Genomic DNA, 16,121 nt, shown 5'->3' with positions numbered 1-16,121 from the left:
ACTTCCCATTTTCTTAATTTATATAGTATTACCTTTTAATCATACTGATTTATTGTGGAATACTAATGACTATATGGAGAAATTCCTTAAGACTTTTCTTTCTAGATACGATAAATTTTTCATATCACTTGAATTACTTTTATACCTTTCTTAATGATTAGCTGTAGTTTTGGATATTAATCATCACTCATCTAAGCAGTCCACAATATTTTCATAACCTAAGCAAGTACACATGATTTCTGGTGCTATTGCATCTCTTCAAAATGTATCCTTTTGTCCCATACAAGTGCATTAGGTATGTTTCTATGCATGCTTAGTAATGTCTGTAAGAGCAAATAAATGGGTAACTTTCCCTTTCTAGTTTTTTTTGCTGTCTTACAAAGAATGAGGAGAAATACAATAATATCGGGTAAAATATCTGAACATCAGTGTTAATGTTCAGTTTTGCAGTTCTATAACTATCATTATAAGAGAGATATGGAGGACCTGGTCTAGAACAATGTGGTATTTCATTGTTTTGGGTTTTTTTTTTAACAACTTTATTCCTCAATATGATACAGTTGATATAATAGATTTAAAATGCGTATTGTTTGTATCTTTTAGTGTTCAGCACAATCATCTTCAGAAGCCTGGGATTTCACTACACATAATGATACACTGACATCTCAGAAAACAAAACTTAATTTCAGGTAAAAAAAATCCATTTATATTTATATTTTTTTCTCTATAACACAAATAAGTCTATAAATTTTTGCTTTTAAGAATACAAATTTATACATATATCAGTTTAACATATCTATAAGGTAAAGGACTATAGTAATTTCGTACTTTAAAAATATTAGCATGTGGTGGATTTCAAGATGTCATGAAAACCTCTGTATTGCCATCTAACTTGGGGTTCAATGTCATGATGGAAATCCGGAGTAAGGAACTGACACTTTCATTTCTTTGAAAACAGCTGTATGAAGAAAGAGAAGCCTATGTTAAATCCCAAGTGGTAATTGTAATCTAGTATGACATGAACGGTAAGAGTTTTGGAAAAAATAGAAAAAAAATGACCACAATTCCTATTACACATAAAATAAACATAAATAAGAAACTGTCAACTGTTTCAGCACAATCACATTTAACTACAAAAGGGAACACTTGTAAACATGATGGAAGCTGAGGGGAAAAATCAAGGTGCCAAAACTTTACATAATGCCTGAGACTTGAGTGACTTCTATTCCATTGTATAAGAAAGAATCAACCAACACCACCAAGCTGTGGAAATGAAGATGGTTCTTTCTGAAATGGACATAATAATAAAAAGGAGCACAAACAGAGAGAGAAAAGAAAGTGTATGCCAAGCAAGTTAAGGGAAACGCTAAGAATGTTTTAGATATACTGTATTCATATCTATATATTAAAATAAATACTAGGGAAATGATTGTTCCATTAGGGAAAGTTATTTTGAAGGATGATTTGAAATTGCAAAAAAATTGAATGAAATATTTGCATGTTCTGCATCTACAGAATATATAGGATGTACCGACTTGAAATCTTAGAGAAGACTCCATTTCTTTTTTGGTTTGAGCACAATGCCCACTTATTCCTATTCTTTGCTTTCTCTTTTTTAGCTAATTAGTAATTGGTTACAGGAAAGGTCTTCTTATCCCATGACCATTACATCTACTCAGCAACCTCTAATGAGGAACTTTAAACAAGTTAAGAACTAGATAGAACTGGAAAAAGCTCAGAAATTTTCATGCAGCTGAAATATTTTTCTTATGAATAAGGGTTGCAACATTGATTGAATAGCTTGGGGGAACAAGCTATTTTATTTATTAAAATGAATAAAATCATATGTAGTGTGGATAAAATGAACAAGAAATTATTATTCATTTTTTAAAGCACTAAGACTGAGGGTCATTCAACAGAACTAATCAGAAGGAGATTTAGAATAGACAAACGAAAGCCTGTCTTCACACAATGAATAAATAAATCTGTGGAATTCATTACCGTAACATTTGGTGATGGCTATTGATTTGGATAGATTCAAAATGAATTGGATAAATTCATAAGGAACAGGTCTATCAAAAGCTTTTCTTTTCAGGATGCAGGAAATTTACTGTCAGAATTAAATTAGAAGATCAGTGAGAAAAAGACGTGCCTCCTCCTTCTCTCTCTGAGCACCCCAGAGGGGTCTGCTAGGCCACTGTGAGAAGCAAAATGCTGGAATAAGATGGGCCTTGGCCTGATACCCAGCAGGGTATTTAATTCCTTAAATAAGAATATAGAGCACCTATGGAAAAGAATATAGGAAGATCAATGGAGATTGAATTCTATTTTTTTTTTTTTGCAATGCACTGCATTTTGCAACTAACCGTATATTGGAAGTTTTTTTCCACATTGTGGGTACCACTTCTAATAATGCCTACCTCTGCATCTTATGGATGGGTATTAGTGCTCTCCAAATTAATAAAATACTCTAATTGGAATATAAAGACTCAGTAAATCTGTATGAAACAGGTAGTTCCTGAAATAAACTGATCACAAACTCTTGAGAATATTAAACTATCAATGTTTTGAAATATTCTGAGTGGATGGGCTGTTCAAAATTATGAAAAACCACCAAGTAACTATGATTCAGTAACTAATTGGCAGTCAGGGTAGAGCCTACATGTCAGGTGGTACATATCATAATAAATAATTCCATTGAGTAATCTACACATGGCATTCTTTCCTATCTATAGTCTCTGAAGTACAGTCAATGGGAGCTACTAGATGAAGATGTTACAGTAATCTAGTCTGTCTGAAACCCGCCTTCCTCCAGCTAATAGCAGTTGGGGTGGGGAGAATATATTTTAATCCTTTAATACCATGATCATGCTTCATTTCTAAGGTTAGGGTTAGAATAAGTCATAATTCAGCCATCTATGACTGAGATACAGTGTGTTACATTGTGTTCTCCTTAGTATTATTTCATGAAGGTTATGTTTTATTGCGATGGAATAAAGTTTCAGCAGTATATGATGTCATAATTCTCATTTATTGTTATTTTGATATTTTTTGGGGGGGGGTGTTGTACTTCAAATATTTGTTTGGCTAAATGAGAGCAGAGTAGCATACAAAAAGTGTTGTAGGTCAGGCCTGTCAAACTCGCGACATCACGTGACATCGCACGACGTATTGCGACTTTTTCCCCATTGCTGGCAATGGGGTGGGCGTGGTTTTGGTATGACACATCCGGCCTGTGGGCCGGCAATTTGACATGCCTGTTGTAAGTGTTCAGTGACATTGTTCACTTTGAATTACATAAATAATGAGCTTAAAAAATTAAAGAAAAATTGATGATATTGTGATACTCCTTCAATATAGCTGCCACTTTCAATTATGCTGTTTTACCATATCCATTTGGTGTTTCTGCATTCAAGAATCTTTGTGGCTGGATCAATGACTGGCAAGAAATGAATTTTCTAATCTGATAAAGGCTTCCCTCATTTAAATAATATACTGAAAAGTATTTTGCTCTTATATACTGTATAATATTGTGAAGGCAATTGCAAGCCAGATAATAGTAATAATAATAATAATAATAATAATAATAATAATAATAATAATAATAATAATAATAATAATAATAATAATAATAATACATTTTCTAATAATCTCAGAATATTAGAAATAATAATCTGAAATTATTAGAAAATGGATAATTCTAATTCACTATCATTTTTATCTTCTACAGTGTCTCAGACTAAACCATTTCTGGAATCGGTTTAAATTTGTATATTACTTTAATAAACAAAGCTATAATAATAGAAATATTTTTTAAAAAATTAAAACCCCTCAAATTTGGTTTTTATTCCTTTTACATTTTCTCTATCCCCTCTGCTTCTCTCTTTAATGTCTTATATGATGAAATCTTCTGAAGAATTCAAAAGCTTGCATACTATTCTCTGATTTTTCAATTAATTCTTACAGAAGTATTGCTTTAGTAGGTGTTTTGGGGTTTTTTCTCCCTTTCCCAGAAACATGACTAGCTCTGATTTTTGTTGTATCTTGAAATAAAGTGCTCATTTACACATGCATGATGATCAGCTGAACCTTTTGCTGTGAATATATGAAAGAAGTCTATTTAAAAATCATCTTAAGTTGGTACTGGTTATGTCTATGCTTTATCAGTGATCAGTAGTCTCTGACAAGCTCATTCACACATGCAAATCTGACCTGGCTTATGACTACAATAAAATATTTCATATAGTTTCATATACAAGTTACTCCTTAATGTTCTACTTCCAACTTTCTTCCCAACTGCTGATCTTCTCCTTTTTGAAAATAAGTATCCTCTTATTTTCTATCTTCATGTCCAGAGAAGCCTCAGCTTCTCCTCTTCCCTCTTAGTTTTCTAAGATCTCAAAAATGCGAAGAAAATATGTATTTTTGCTCATATTGTATGCTTGTGTGAAACAATAAAATAATACTGTATGTTGGAAAGCATTCCTTTGACAATACGCCTGCTGCAATTAAGTTGGAATAACAGGGTATTTCTTTTCAGTTATATCTGTAAAAGTGTAGTAATTGGATCTCTTCCACAAAGTCTCTTGGCTCAGTAGGAGGTATTTCCCTGAAAGTCTTCTATAGCCTCTCTATGATGCCTGTATTTGCCTGGACAACCACTTATTATTCCATACTTGACCACATCAGCTCCTCTTGCTGTTTTGTTGTCACTTTAATTTCCTGCAGGGTTGTAGATTTAATCAGTAGCTAATGCCTTGTGTTGATTGACTCAATTTCCTGATTAGGTCTATATCACCTCCTTGTTCCTGATGTATTCCATGCTGAAATATCAACTCTGGCTGATAATTTCCTTGAACTGCCAGGTAAAAGATGGGGGAATGCAGCAGTCTCTAACTTAAAAGTGTGGGCATGAGGGGCACATTTATATATGAAGCATTATGTCATAATTTTCTTTGTTGTGAACCTCTAGGTAAAATTGTTTCTGTAGGCAATCATTACAATTTGGCTATTTAGTGCTCTCATGATGCACAGTTAAAGTGAATGCTGCCCAGTTTTGAGCTGAGTAGTCCTCATCTTCATCTCCCCCCCAAATTTATTCTTTATTTTAGAAGATTTCTAAATATAAACACAGTATCAGAATATACCTCAATAATAAAATTCAACTAAATCAAAGGGAAAAAAAGAGAGGAAAAACGTGATGCTCCCTTCACGTCCATAACAAAATTTAACAATTTAACAATTATAATACTAAAGTGTTAGAATTGAACTAAAAATCAAACATATATGGTAAACTTATGAATAATTACTGGCTTATAAAGACTACCCTATAATACTATTATATTATAATCAGATACAAAAAATAGAAACCTAATGATGCCATTGTATTATTGAAATACGTAATACTTCATCCTTTGATTAGAAGAAAATATTTTTCCAAAACAGATAAGTTGCACATTTCAAAAAGCCAGTTCTTAATGTATGATCACTTTCCCAATTTCTCAGTTTAATTCTTTTGCCCCCCCCCAATGCCTGGTATAACCATAATTCCCCAGTTTCCAGAGTTTTGATATATAATTCAGCATCACATTAGCATACTTAACATTTAGGGATTTCCTCATAAACCTACTTATGCACATTAAAATTCTACTCCAGAGAAGTTCAAAAGTTTACAAGACCATATCATTTGTGTTGGTGAGTCTTAAATATTTTACATCTCCAACAGAGAAAACCTGATAACCATTTTTACAAGTATGTTCTTTGGAGAGTGCAATAATATTTTTGATTAATCAATTTAAGATTAAAATACATTGCTACCATATTAACAATTTTTAAAGACATACAGCAATGTGGCATTATTGGAGATTGGCCTCATTTTAATCTTGGAGAAATATATGTTTTAAAGAACATTTTTAATAAAGAGAGCCAGTTTGGTTAAATGAGTAAGGCACCAGATTAGAAACCAGGAGACTGTGAGTTCTAGTCTGCCTAAGCATCAAAACCGGCTAGGTAACCGTGGGCCAGTCACTCTCAGCCCACGACACATATTGAGACATATTGAGATTCTTCTAAATAGTTTCCTTTATTGTTCCTCACATATAACATCTTACCAAACTAAAGCAGACTATTTGGAAACTATAAGGGAGGAGCCATTTTCACCCTTTTTGCTTCCACACAAACTGCTGTGGTTTGCTCCTCTGGAATGCATTCCCTCCATCCTGGGAATACGGACAAGATTCCCTCACACAACTTAGTCTCATAACAAGTTGGTTAGTCAATTCCTATCGCAACCAATGGATCAATACTCAGTTGATTTAAAAAAAACCCAGACATTAGGAAGATTGTATATGTAGAAGTTTAAACATATGTATATGTATAAAAAAATAAACCCAGAGATAGTGTTTATACAGGTCATTACTTTGTTTGCAGTTTTCTATCCCAAACTTAGGATAATAACTTAGGATAATTAGAATAATCTTTCATCACTTTATCTGTAATATCTAAGAAATTATAGTTGCATGTTTTGAAACATAAAAGGGACATTCATGAAATTTAACCGCTAATCATTACTTAGAAACTACCTACAAGGATAATGGATTTTTTCCTTGAAGACATGAAGTCCACGTTGAATACAGTTTTGAAACATTTTTATTAAAATACATTATTTTTCAGAAGAGTGATTTTGCTATGGTAAAACCTGTGGTTGCAAATAAACATTTCAAAACAAATCAAGAGAAGAGTGATACAATTGGACAAATTTGTGTTTCTCAAATTACACAGGATGTATAGAAAATGTAAATTCAGATACATAATACTGAAAATTGTACTATCCTGTGCACAAATAGAAGCTATTAGCAATGTAGTCCATGCGAAAGTATACGTTATTAAATATGTAGAAATAAGTTTGAACTTTGCAATACATTTTATAATGTAGCAGTTATTGACAATTTCCAATACAGAAGGTTCATTGCTTATCTTTCTCAGAATTATTTGTTTTTCCTCAGCAGGTTATTTTTTTCTCTAAAATCAAACTAGCAATTGGAATGGTATTTTTCTGAGGAAATAAATGTCCTTGTTTAATTTTACTGGAATAGTGATGTAATCATATCTTACACTCCTGAGTCAGTAAGTAGAAAGCTAGCATGCTGTGGCCATTTAAATTTAGAAATCTTGGCATATCATTAGTACCCTCTGCCATAGTGGTGGGATTCAAATATGTGAACAACCGGTTCTCTGTGTGGATGCCGCTTCCGGAAGTCTGTTCTGGGCCTGGGCAACAAAAAATTAGCTACCGGTTCTGCCAACGTGGTACAAACTGGCTGAACCCCACCACTGCTCTGCCAGCATTTCACAGAGGAAAATAGTATCTTTGAGTCATATTATGAGTCAGCGGATGAAGAAGAAGATTCTGTTCTGCATCCCTTTGTGATTTAAAGTATTTATGTGTCACCATCCAGGGAAATGTTCTCCCAAAGCAGCTTCCTGAGGTCACTTAGTTAATAGGGAAATAGATAGAAAAACATTATATTTACGCCTAGTACAATCTATTTATAATAGTGAGGCACACACCCCCCACACACACTCAGTAGCTGTTCTTTTATTATCTACTTCTGTTTCAACCTTTGTTCCTTACCCGAGATCAGAGTTTCTCAGACATTTTGGTTTTAGGATCCTTTTGCATGCTTAATAATTTTGGAGTACTCCAAAGAGCTTTTGTTTGTTTGAGAAACTAAAACTGAGAAATTTTAAAATATTTATTTAGCTGCATGGATCCTCTAAGGTCTTGAAGATTTCCAGCAATTCTCCAGACCACATTTTGAAAGATGCTGCTCTAGAAAACTGCTGCCTCCATCTTAATCTGCAGTTTATATTTATTCACGTATATTCATGGGGAGACATGATGTGAGATTGACCTTACCTGAATCTAACCTAAGTCAGTCTCTTTTGTGAAATGATTAATATTTTCCTAAATTACAGCAAATGCTCAATAAAGAAATCTGGATTTCTCATTTGAATTAGACATTTTCCAATTATTGTTTATACAGTACAGAACTTGACCAAATATTCACCTGCCACCTCTCCACAATTTTTAAAGTGACTACTTATTAAAAACAGTAAGAAGAGTCTATATATTCCCCTCTCTTTTAAACAGTTTTTTCAAAAATATAAATAAAGAATTCTGAAAGAAAGAAGTACATAATCTACATATAGGTTACTGATTTCCTGTAGCTGGGCATATTTCAGCCTTTGTTTTGTGAATCGTTATTTATTTTATTGCTACAGTTAGTTCAATTTCATGAATTTAGGTAACAGAATTCTATACGACTTTTGTTTAAAACACAGCTGAGGCTGATTCACAAATTTATTTGTGACAATTTTTATAAGCCTTGATGTATTGTGAGAATGCTGAACTGAATATCTGAATGCTGTGGCATGCTCAGATACCATTTATAATTTACAATTATAGTCCCCTCAAAAGTATTAAAGATTAATTCAGCCTTGAAGGAGAATTATTGTTTAAGAGGTAAATATTGAAGTAGAAAAGTGTGACTAGTGTGACTGGTGAGCTAGTCCAACACTACACATTACAGAATCTTCTGAGACAAAGTTCTCATCTCATCCACCTTGTTCTCTGAAACAATAGAAACCAGTTATCCGTGTTTGGTTTTGTTTTTTAGTTTTGATTGAAACTTTGCCACAATAACAATTCTGTAATATTCCTTGCTTTGGCATGTTATGGTATGTGTTTGTCTCCAAGGTGATTTCAAGGATTATTTCTGTCATCCCCCCCCATCTTTTTTTAAAAATAATTATGCCAGCAGCTCTAGTGTTCATCCTACAGGCAGGCATAATTCAAATACAACAATAAATATTGTATGAACGTACAGGCACAAATCTAAGCGTAATGCTCTCGTTCTCTCTTTCCTTTGTGATTTTTTTTTCTATTGAAGCAAGTCAGTCTTGAGCCAGTTTATGAAGTCGTGTTTTAATACATCCCAAAAGTCCTCGGGTTTCTAATGACAGTTGAGATGTGAATTTCCTTTGCTAAGTGATGTGGTTGTAAAGGGTGATGTCATATGAGCACCTCATGTAGTGACAGCAGTCTCAGTTGCCACCATAATCCCTGGGCTGCATGGGTCATTAAGTGAGGATCTCCCCTGGCCATGTCTTTGGAAGAGGTATGAATCCCAGGAAAGAAGGCTGGTGGGAGAGAGCCACAAGCTGGTGGGGTGGTAGTGGTGGCGGCATAAAGGGGTGCTACAGAGTATGGGTAGATGTGTGAAAAAACAGCAGGGGTGACTTGCTACTTCCTGCCAGCTTCCCATTGACTTTGTTTGTGAGAAGTTGGCAGGGAAGCTTGCAAATGGCCTTCATGTTATGCTGCGCCCCGTGTAATTGCAAACTGGTTGCTAAGGGCTTGAATCGCGATCACATGGCCATGGGGAATCTTCAATGGCCTTAACTTCGAGGACCAGCCTTTGAAAGTTACTGAACAAGTGGCGATAAACTGAGGACTATTTGTATAGATCTACCTTCCTAGATATAGCCTCTAAAATAGGCTACATAGACATTAAAAATAAAGAAATGAACCACAATTTGTTTTTTACATTAATATATAAAGATGTTGAACAGATAATGGATTCTTTGGGTGTTTTCTATCTGTCTGTGAAGGATTAAACAAGTGAAGCAGGAGTCCATGGTTCTGTAGTTATCTCTTATTGGACATAATGTAAAGTACTACCCCTTTTCATTTCCTCCTCCTCCTCCTCCTTTAGAATTGATCAAAATTTAGTTCTCAATTTGTTTAACAAAAACAAATTGTCATGGTTCCAACAGACAGAGACAAATAAAGCAGAACTCCAAGGCTTGCAAATTCCTCAAAGAACATATTTATTAGTTACAAAATATCTGCACGGTCAAAAGTGAAACCAAGTCTGGATACAGAAGCAATAATTCCCCAATACAAAGTTAAATGTCCTACCCACAAAAGTTATGTAAGCAACTACGTTCCCCAATATGATTATTTGGTGGGCTTTTTATGAAACACCCAGTCTCCAGTCTCAGGAGCAGCCGATGACCTTGGTTCCCATGGGACAAAAGGTTATTTTGACTAGCGAAGAACCTGGGCAACCTCCCTCCCCCCGTTCTATGTGGCAACCTAGAATGAGAAGGAAAATGGCTACAGCCATGCTCATTTGTAGAGTTGACACAAATATTTTTATTATTCCATCTTCATACATATATAAAATAATGTAAAGCAAAAATAAACAATTTACCATACAGAAAAACAAAAGGAAATAAGAACTCTACAAAAGTAAATACATAAAAAGAACATTGAAACAAAAAAGCAACTATATCCCAAGCTCACCTGATTTTGTAAATCTTTAAAAAGAAAAATTAAGCTTTTAATGTTGGCCAAGCTTGTTCAATTTTTTCCCCAAAGGTAGAGATAATATGACATTTTTTGATTAACTAAATATATAATTTTCTCCAAAATTGCTAAATCACATATCTCTGAAATCCAGCCATTTATCCCTGGAGTTATGGCATTTTCCATTTCCTAAGGATTATTCTTTTTGCTACTATTATAGAGCACAAAAAATTCTGCATTAAAGAAGACATCCCTGAATTTAGGATGCACAACAAAAAGGATGATTAAACAGAAAAAATTCACCTCCCTCCACTGTTGTATTCCTAATAGATCTAAGAATCTAATAGATCTAAAAAGAAAATGTGTATAGGTAAATAGGGTCTAATTTATGCAGCACATTTTGTACCTGTAGCATATATCATTATGTTTTTTTAATAAATCAAATTTGATTCATGTGGACAATTTGAACATTAATTATGTCCATATGTAGATATCCAGTTTTGTTGTGCATAGGCTTTGTGTTTTTTGCTTCAAGTCAGTGACGCTTTGATTCCTAGTGATTGCTTGGACTAGGCCCTGCAGTTTTCTTGGCAAGATTTTTCAAAAGTAGTTTGCCATTGATGCTTCCTTCTTAGGGCTGAGGTAAAGTGAGTGGCCCAAGGTCATCCAGTTGGCTTTGTGCCTAAGGTAGGACTAGAACTCATGGACTCCCAATTTTTAGTGTAGATGCCTTAACCACTGTACCAAACTGGCTTTCATAGGCATATTTAGCAATTACCAATATATTGAAGAGATTGTGTAATCTACCTCATAGAGTAGAACAAAGTTTATGATCTGGCTATTAAAGGAATGGTCTTATGGAATTGCAAGTTGTTAAGAATGATCATTTATTTCAGGGATTGGTAAAAGATATTGAGGTACAATAAGTGCCTCTTATGAGCTCAGAATAATCTCTCTGCTTGTCTAGCTTTCTTTTGAAGATAATTGATGCTTTTCCTTTTTTCTTAGTGGTGTGACAAGAATCGTAGAGATACCTGGGGAAGGAGGCCCACTGGGGATACATGTGGTACCATACTTTTCATCGTTAAGTGGAAGGTAAGATATTTTCATTATGGAGAAGCAAAACAGTGGAAAATGTCATCAGATTTTTTTCCCAGATATCAGCACCAATATATACTTAACACAATGTACATATTGAAAATCATAATCTTTTTATTCTGTTGAATAGTGAAGGTTCCATTTTATAAACCTAGAAGCCTAAGTTAAAATTAATGTTAAAACCAATTCATAATTAAAAGCCTGACCAAAGAGAGACACCTTTAAAGATCTGTGATCCAGATATTGAATTGTGAGTATGACTGCTGATTTCACCTTAATAAAAAGGCTAATATTCATTCCCTAAACCATCTGTAGGTGGAGGATGGCTCAACTTCTCAAAAGAGAGAGGCTTCCTCTCTTATATTGAAAGAGCCTAAGAAAGAGTACTTGACTTGATTTGCAGGTTTATAGGTTGTTCATTGGGATAGCAAAATATTTGCTAGAGAATTGTTCTAGTGAAGTCTGTCAAATAGACCTCCAATATCATCTACTTCATATAGCCAATGACAAAAGACCAGAACCAAAACTAGCAGGATTATACTCTGCACTTTTCAGCATAGATCATTTACCAAGGTGAATATAGCTGAAGGAGTAATTTAAATACATCAAGATAATCACTAAATTCACATGCAACAGGATTACATGGCCAAAGATATTTTGATTTGCTTTCCAGGAGGTGTACATTTGAGACTGGTTTATAGTTGTTCAGATCCCTTGGATTATGGATAGATTTTCTCTTTTTTGTCTCTTTCTTATGGAGGGACACATCCTCTTCCTCCTAAGCCAACAAACATGATCCCCTTAACATTAGGGCCAATCCTGTTTGAACAGTTTAATCAGCTTGGAAGGGCAAGGACTGAGAAAGCAGATTGTGGCTTTTAATCCCTTTATAAAATGTACTGACATACTAGGCTGGAGATTTACTATGCAGAATCCAAAAGGCCAAATGATAGCTGAAGTTATACCTCTGTCACCTAGACTAACGTGGATTGATCTGATGAACTTCCTCTGTAAAGAATGATACAGATTTCTGGTGACACATTCATATAGTTTCTTGACAATAGAACAGCAGTGGTTTGTCATTGCCTTTTCCTGAAATAAACTTCCCAGTATATCCTACAACTTTTGTCAATAACATGTAGTTAAAAAAGTCTTAGCCTTGGTTTTTAATTTGCCTATTTGGATCATTTGATAAAACCCAGAAAACTGCTATTGTTTTCAAAATTTCCTCAATTTTGAACCCAAATTTAGCATAGAGAGTACAACAAAATTTTAATAAAAGCATCATTTCCATTATAACAACGATACAGCCAACATTTTTAATGGTTAATATTTCTATTTCATGCGAGGTATTTTAATATTTCCGATAAAAATTTAAAGGCTACCTATAGACAATCCAGAAAGCAAACAAATAGGTAGGCACACAAGTAACTGTAATTCCAAAATGTAAGAAATCAGAGCAGATAAAAACATGTAGTTGAGTCATGGCCTAAGTAGCGATGAGTATCATTAGCATGACACTACTAAAGCCAGTTGTCTCATGTAAATTAATATTAGCACTGCTGGGCTGGATCTCCATCTTCCAGAAACAGGTGCAGCTTAGTTTTGAGGAAAATAATTGCCACATATATAATTGAACTTGTGCTTCATAACTACATCCAGTAGACTTTCAATGTTGTAAATCTGGATTTTCACTGGGTATGCTAACCATCTAATATAGGCTGGATGTTACTTTCTGCATAACAACTTTACTGCTTGGGCCTGTTGCAATAGCCCTGCATTTCAAAATGTTCTCATGAAGGTTAGCTGGACTGATAAACTCAAAAATTCTGGAACTGGAAGAGAAAATCAATAGGAATATTATATGCATATGGAAGTAATTTAGGCATACATAAAGAAGACCATTTGCTTGTTTCATCCAGATTCTTTTAGTGATCAAGTCCTCTATATCTTTTCCTGAATATTTACAAATGTATTTACAGGTGATGGAAGGAAGCATAGTTTTTAATTAAAGCTTTTATCTAATACAGGAAATTTCTGAGAGAAAAATGAAAGTTTTTCAAACAATTTAAAATAACACCACAGCCTTTCAGCATCACAGATAGATATTAAAGCAAATATTTCTTTGTACATAGTGCAGGAAACTTCCTCTAGCTATTAAGTGGTTTGTATTGGAACACACTATACTCAGATGCATCACTGAACAGACTCTCATTCAGAATAGTACTACTTCCTATGGGTAAAAATCCGTAATTTCTTCATTTTTTCCTAAAATAATACACATTTGCTAATATGTGCTCTTCTTGTCATACTATGCAGGTAAATCTTGGGTGGGGAGATTCTATGTGGAGCAAGCAATCTTGGAGATTGCCAGATTCCAACAATATAGGACTTTAAAAATGATCACCGTGACCCTGAAGTACACCTGGAAACAAATGAACAATTAATATGCCTCCCTACCATATTATTACTGCATTGTACCTGTTAACAGGTGGACCCCTGCATTTTTCATTTGCTTCAGTTTTAAAATGTAGAGTACATTACTGTACAGTAATTCTTCCATGAGATGAAGGGTGTTGAGTGACTATAGTCAGTCAACAATAGCCTTTCTCACCACAGCTTCTATCTGATCCAGCAGAAATGAATTCAGGAACATCTCATGATAACACACCATTTTTTCCCCTTAAAAATCATACCTCTGTCCAGATCTGATAATGGAATTTTCCCAACAGCCAACAGCCTGAATCCACAGCCACTCCATCTTGTTGGGGTTGAATCTCAACCTGCTTCTTCCCATCCAGATCTTTACAATTTGAGATAGTGGGTCAAGATTTTCACCACAACTCCTATATATCCTAGAGTGGAGATACATAACTGAATATTACCAGCAAATATTTTTGATGCCAAACCCAGCCCCATCAGACAATCCCCCCTAGGAACTTCATGTACAACAATTATGAAACAGAGTGATAGAGAAGATTGAGCCCTGAGGCATGGATTCAGCATCTCTGTCTTGACATATACTTAAAACTGCCCACTCAGAAAGGGAGAAATAATTTTAATACCTGTTATAGCTATCGCATTATGGCTACTTTAAATACACACACACATACACACACATACGAACACACATATGTATATCTCTAGATGTGTGTATGTATACATATAGATGTATACATACACACATCTAGAGATATACATATGTGTGTTCGTATGTGTGTGTATGTGTGTGTGTATAGATGTATACATCATGGCTATTCTATAAATGTATACAAAGATGTGATGAGTATGAAATTAAAATGATTATTCAGACAATTATTATTATAAATTCTTATAAATCTTTGCTACAAATGGAGATTATTTTTCAAGAAAATGCTGGCAGGCATTAAATCTTGAATTTTGTCTTTGTCATATTAAACTGCACTCCACTTCTGAATGCATCACTATATTTTTTTCTGAACATTTTGGCCTTTTGAATATTGAAAGGTTTTCCTGTATTTCTGGATCAGATATTAGGATTATTTTATTGATTTGGTATGGTATGAGCAGTTCCAAACTTAGGTCCATTTCTATCATAACTTTTTAAAGTATCATTTAAAATAAGATAATAAGAAATATTTAGCCCTTTAACTTCTTTTCCAGGCTTTTCTATAGAATAACAAATTAAAAATAAATCCTGGAAAAAATTTGTTACATCTCTGAATCTAAGCAATCTTGATTCCATATCCCAGCCAAAATCCTAACTGAAGTAGGCCCAGATACAATGTCATTCAGCTAAATCTGGAGTTGTGAGGCCATTCCTATCTCCATCACTTTAGCCGGAAAAAATTCTTTTAAGACTGACCAATAATTAGGCTTTTCAAGCAAATACAATGTTTTCTAAATACTGTTCTTGTCAGTCTATCTTTAGACAGAAAGGGAATTCACATCCTATAATGAAGTAGTAATCACACACACACACACACACACACACACACACACACAGAGAGAGAGAGAGAGAGAGAGAGAGAGAGAGAGAGAGAGAGCGTCAGCCAATAGGAAGAAACTTCACACTTCTCCAGATCTTCAAAATCAACAAGTGAAAAATTATCCAAGCCAGGATGAACATAATATTCTGCCCCAACACTGGCATCTAAGGCAAAGTGGATTCTTGCAGCTCTCCAGCATCTGTATACAGTATAGAGATTCTACACAAAGCAGGAAGAAATTACTATTGATTTATTTTGCACAGATGCAGTGAATTAAGTAAATATTCAATGGACTCAAGGGGAAAAGGGAAATCTGTGAAAATGATCTCTCTCTTCATGGAGCACAAAAGCAAATTTTGAATCACAACCGGGTACAGATGATTTAAACTTCACTTAAATGTATTTTACATTTCCTCCAGAATTTTAGGACTCTTCATCCGTGGCATTGAGGAAAATAGCCGGTCTAAGCGGGATGGACTTTTCTATGAAAATGAATGCATTGTGAAAATTAACAATATTGAACTTGCAGATAAAACCTTTGCACAGTGAGTTTTTCTTCATTTTCCTTATTTTTTCACTTCAGATCAATCCAAAGTTTCAAAATTTAAACAATTGAACAAAAGAATTTAAATTTCTTTTTTCTCTAGTATAGCACTAATATTTTTCTAGTACAGATGTCTGGA

General features: G+C 34.2%; 1 protein-coding gene across 1 annotated transcript in view; it reads left to right on the top strand.

Moving 5' to 3' along the window:
• LOC107289643 (partitioning defective 3 homolog B) overlaps window positions 1–16,121 on the top strand; it is a 187,930-nt gene that overhangs the window by 27,652 nt on the left and 144,157 nt on the right. Inside the window, exons 2-4 of the mRNA XM_015818469.1 lie at window positions 604–689; window positions 11,381–11,467; window positions 15,858–15,983. The gene's annotated coding sequence lies outside the window, so the exon portion shown is untranslated. The remainder of the gene's footprint in view (window positions 1–603; window positions 690–11,380; window positions 11,468–15,857; window positions 15,984–16,121) is intronic.

This window comes from Protobothrops mucrosquamatus, unplaced genomic scaffold, assembly GCF_001527695.2.
Source record: "Protobothrops mucrosquamatus isolate PMUCROS unplaced genomic scaffold, P.Mucros_1.0 scaffold_9, whole genome shotgun sequence".
NCBI lineage: Eukaryota > Metazoa > Chordata > Lepidosauria > Squamata > Viperidae > Protobothrops > Protobothrops mucrosquamatus.
This window is presented reverse-complemented; position numbering and strand designations above follow the sequence as displayed.